The sequence below is a fragment of the Arachis ipaensis genome, chromosome B02 (genome assembly GCF_000816755.2).
Source record: "Arachis ipaensis cultivar K30076 chromosome B02, Araip1.1, whole genome shotgun sequence".
Taxonomy (NCBI): Eukaryota; Viridiplantae; Streptophyta; class Magnoliopsida; order Fabales; family Fabaceae; genus Arachis; species Arachis ipaensis.
Window position 1 is genome coordinate 26,053,326 of NC_029786.2, and position 5,321 is coordinate 26,058,646.

General features: G+C 37.4%; 1 long non-coding RNA gene across 1 annotated transcript; it reads left to right on the forward strand.

Annotated features, from left to right (window-relative positions):
* Nucleotides 3,248-4,915, forward strand: LOC107627065. Its single transcript, XR_002357260.1, has 3 exons — nucleotides 3,248-3,634; nucleotides 4,145-4,204; nucleotides 4,880-4,915. It is a non-coding gene; the product is annotated as an uncharacterized LOC107627065 (long non-coding RNA).

Consider the following 5,321-nt stretch of genomic DNA (forward strand, 5'->3'; position numbering starts at 1 on the left):
CTCTCAACACTTCCTATCCCTCAGATATAATTCAAATTGAACAATTGAAATAATCCAACCCGCTTTCGCTGCGTCACTCTGATTATTAACCTTCAAGAACCTAGTCACTCCTCTTTGTCAACCAACTATGGCTCTGTCTCTATAAATGGAAGTCATCGGTCGATCATTTATTTAGAAATCATGATTATCACAACTCAATCACGTGCTATGAATGAATGCTACATACCGATATTATGCATGGCAATTAAAAATTCAGCCACTAGTTCGCAACTACCTCGGGTCTGAGAATCAGATTAAGCTACATCCCAGCCTTTCCTGTATGGACAATTCCAAGACATATGCCCTGGTTTCCTGCACTTGTAACATACACCTAGCCCTACCTTATACGGCTTATCTTGATGATACCTTTTGCATCTCAGGCACTGTACATTATTTGGTTGAGTCATTGCTTCCTTTTCCTTCCTAGGTTCTTGATGGTTGTCGTTCCTTTGGTTATTGTTCTGGCGCTGAGAATGTAAAGTGACATAACAATCCCTCTTGAAGCTCTAGCTCCTTGGTGTAATCTTCTTTCCTTTCTCCTCCTTGTAGGAGTCCCGACGGTCACTCCTTGCCACCACAGTCTTTCTCAAGCTTCCTTTTACTGCTTGACCCGTGTTAATTAACTCTGGATAACTCACTATCTCTATTGGCACCTGATGAATCCATATTTGACGATATATTTTGGTTTGATTTGAGTGGATTTCATCACATAAACCCATATTTATTCACCAAAATAGCATATTTTTGTGTTCTCTCCCTTAATTGAGCTTAATTGTGCAAACATGCTATTTTGTGCTTAAATTAATGATTTTTAATTCTATTTTTATGCCATGACATGTTTGTTGAGTGATTTTAGGTCCTAGAGGCAAGTTTGGCAAGGCAAAAGTGGAAGAAAGCATGTACAAAGGGAGAAAGCATGAAGAAAACAAAGGAGAAACACACATTGGAGTGTGCGTGTGCACAACCACCTGTGCGTACGCACAAGAACCACACAGCCATGTGTGCATGCGCACAACAACCTGTGCGTACGCACAAGAAGAAAATCAGCATGTGTGCGTACGCACACGTCCCATCACGTGACTCACTTAATGGAAATCGCTGGGGGCGATTTCTGGGCCTCCAGAGCCCAGTTTTTGGATTTTCTGAAGCTGATTTTGCCTATATCAAGGAAGGCCTTACTCCATGTGAAGGGGGGGGGAGGAGAAATTAGGGTTAGTAGCATTATGTAAGTTATTTTCTAGAGAGAGAAACTCCCCCTTCTCTCTAGAATTAGGGTTTTTTAGTTTAACTTCTTGTAATTTCTCCTTTTAACTCTTGTCTTCATTTATTTTTCCTTGTCATTTATTGTTATTGCATCTTTGTTCTTTCCTTCTATTTGTTATTTCATTTCTTTTGTTCTTTTATGTTTATGAGCACTTTGTTATTTCAATTTTAATTAATGCAATTTATGTTTTCATGTCATTTATTGCTTTATTGAGTTGCTAACTTTACTTTCCTTGCTTGGTAGTTGTAGCATTTATTATTTCTTGTTATTTTACCATGTTTTATTTTCATGCCTCCCAAGTGTTTGATAAAATGCTTGGGTTAGTTTTAGCCTAGTTTATCCCACTCTTGGTTGAGAAATTAGATGTTTGAGTGAACTTCAGTGGTCGATGTCTATTCCACATTGTGTGAGAGTTGTTAATTAATTTGATTTCCCTTAACTCTAAGTGACCCCATAGTGTTGACTTAGGACTTAAGGATTGAGATTAATCATGCTCTTTTGACTTATCCTCGATGTAGGGTTGACTAATTGGGATTAATTCACACACAATTACCATGTTTGTAGTCTACAACTAGGATAGGAATCCTTAATTATCCACTTCTTGCCAAGAGCCTTTTTACCATTTAAATTCTATTTTCATTGCCTTTACTTGCTTTGACTCTTAATTTCTTGCATGCTAAGTTACTTTCTTGCCATTTTAATTTCTTGCCAATTGCCATCCAATCCCCATTTTTCCCATAGGCAATAATCTTAGCACTTAATTGCAACTCCTAGGGAAGACGACTCGGGAGCTGAATACTCTCGGTTATAATAATTTATTTTGTATTGTGACAATCTTTAGAATTTAAATTTGATTTGAGCATTGCTAGTTGGTTGGGAACTATACTATCAACGGAATCATTTTGAATGAAATTCCTAACCATACGAAAATGCTCTTTCAGTACCACTACATTCCGACCGTTACCTTCACTATCATGTTCATTGTCACTTTCATTGCCATCTCCAGCTTGTTGCCCCATTCTATCCACTACTCGGTTGGTTGCCATAGCAGCAGCGTTAATGGCAGCAGCCACGCTCATCATTGCAGTTACGAAGTAAGTCAGCCTACCTACCATTACAGTTACCTCATTACCTCTCTGCCCTCGACCACGACCTCGTCCACGAGACGCTATTTAGTTCCTATTCATACCAAACAATTGATATCAAGGTGATCAGTCTCAATATCTTAAGTCTAGTGATTCAAAATCCCAAATGTATGTTCATGAACATGCTAGCAGTTAGATATCCTAAATAGCATATAAACACAACTCAAAGTATGCTCAGAAGCATAGTTAGTCCATCCCACAGGCTCTATAGGAACAAACTGCTCTGATATCATAATATAACACCCTACCACACAGATCTTTACGCTTAGGTTGTAAGGAAAAGGTGGTGAGGCGCTACAACCTCTAAAAACCAAATACGTATGTGTGTGTGTGTGTGTGTGTGTGTATAACAAGGACAATATAGCTAGGAGCCTTGAAAGAAAAGGAGTATGATCAGAATAAAACCGACAATACATCGCTCTCGAAAAACGAAAAGACAGAAAGCTTATACAGAAGACCAAAATACAGATATATAAAGAATTTCAACTGATAAGTATAATCAAGTTCTAGACTCGACCTGCGAAGCCAAGGCCAGCCAAAATATATATACATATACAACCCAAGAAAGCATATACCACAGCAAGTAGGGGTGTTCAAAACCGATCCGGACCGAACTAAACCGATCAACCGAACTGAAAAAATCGAAAATCGAATAAACTAAAAACTAAAAAAATAAAAAAAACATGTTTTGCTGTTTTTATTGCAGTTCGGTTCGGTTTTCGGTTCTGATAATGAAAACCCCAACCGAACCAAACCGAACCGCCGATCAGAAAAAACCCTAAAAAAACCAACACCCCCTCTCCCACCTCCCACAAATCTAGCCAGTAGCCACTCTCTTCTCACACTCTCGCTTTCTGCACTCTCGAGGCCTGCGGCGAACCCACCTAGCGCCGGCGAGACCGTTCCTCCACCACCTTGCAGCGCCGCCGAACTCTCCCCCCTAGCGCCTCCGAACCTTCCTTCCACTGCTCCTAAGACCTCCTCGCGAACAGAGCACAACGAAGCCCCAGCCCCAGCCAGCAGTGAGCAGCCCAGCACCACCCTCGCACCCAGCAGTAGCACAGCACCACCCACTCACCCAGCACAGCACCACGCCACCACCCAGTGTTTCTGGCCACCCACAACTTAGCACCTCCTACCCAGCCACCGATTCAAGTCAGATATGGAGCGGTAGCCACCGAGCCAGGTATGTAATTTAACTAATTTCTGTTTTGAATTACTGAAAGTGCTTCTGTTTGTATTGTTGGTAGCTTGGTATTGTTGGGAAAATAATATAAAATGCTTCTGGTAATTATTAGTTTTTTTGGAAGAATAATATAATAAACTTTTGAAGTGATTTAGTATGAGATCAGATTTGAAATCAGATAAACTGGTTTTGGATCTTGATAGGAAGATATTGAAATCAGATTTGAAGCAGATTTGAAGAATTAAATTTGGAGTAGATTTGAAATTAGTGTATTGTTGCTGATTGCTGGTTGAATTGCTTTTGTTGAATTACTTTATTGTTGGTATTGTTGCTGATTGTTGCTGGTTTTTAATTTATTTGTTGTTGTGTTTTTGCTGGTTTTTATTTGTTGTTGTGTTTTTGCTGGTTTTTAATTTGGCACAATACTTTGTCCTTCCAGTTCCAATGTTACTGTACTTCGTAAATGTGATATTACTTATGATTTCCTGTTGTTTTCATAAATTTGACAAGTATGGAGCTTTCAAGATCTTTGTCTCCTTTTGTTGCCAATATGACAGCTTTGACAAATATGTAAGTGCTTAACTCTAAATTAGAGAACTTTGAAATCAGTTTATATACTTATTCTATGGCCGCACCCACAGCTCACTGTTAAATACTTAAATGTGATCTATGTTCCCTCAGCATGTGCTAATGAAATCCTTGGAATTCATGAAGAATATCTAGCCTAGTTAGTATTCACACAGCAGGGACTAGAGTTGATGCATGACCTTCTCCATTTATTATTTAGTTACACCAATTGTAAATTTACTATTCTAAAATCAGAACTTTGTTAATGGTAACAAATTGATGGGGGAGGAGGACCCTTATTGTTGCATTCCTTGTCTATATAGATAACTTATTTGTTTCTTCAACAATGCCTATGAATTTATGTATGCAGAGTAGGTAAAAAAGAGGGCATTATTGCATAGAAGGAAAGGGAATAATAAAGATTTACACTTTTACAAAGTACTAGAGTTTCAATAAATAGACAAAAGTACAAATGAAAGAATTTGGAAGAGATAAAAGTACACATCAAAACTTAATAAATATCAGAGTACACATCAAAACTTAATAAATTATTTTGTTGTCATGTCCTCTCACTTTTCTTTCTAGTGAATAAAATTTTTTTACATGATTCAACTCCTTTGTTAACTAATTTTTATCAACATTTTAATAACCCGTGCTTTTGTTCATTTCATCTGAAAGGGTATGTATGTATAAGCAAGTTGCTCAGATGGCTGAACTGAAGAAGATTTTGTATGGGAAGTTCAAGGACTCGATCAATCTGGAGGAGGATAGTAGCCTTCTTATTGTTTATAGGTCTTTTTGGGTTGATTTGAACTCTATTGGACTTTGGAAATTTTTCAATCAAATTGCCCCATGTTTTATTTCATTTCATGTTTAGAGTATTTTCTTTCTTGAACTCTATTGTTCTCTTTATTATTAGAATGTATAACTAGATTAGAATATTTTTCTACTAGTCTTATATTATTATTATTGTTGTTGTTCTTATTATGTAACTGCTTTTTTATTTCAGGTTGGTTTGCGTAAAGAAGTTTAGCTATTTTGTTAGAGAAAACACTATAATTTGGCTATCTTTTAATGAAAATTTATTTTTATTTTTAGTTGTGTTGACTATTGAACTTTT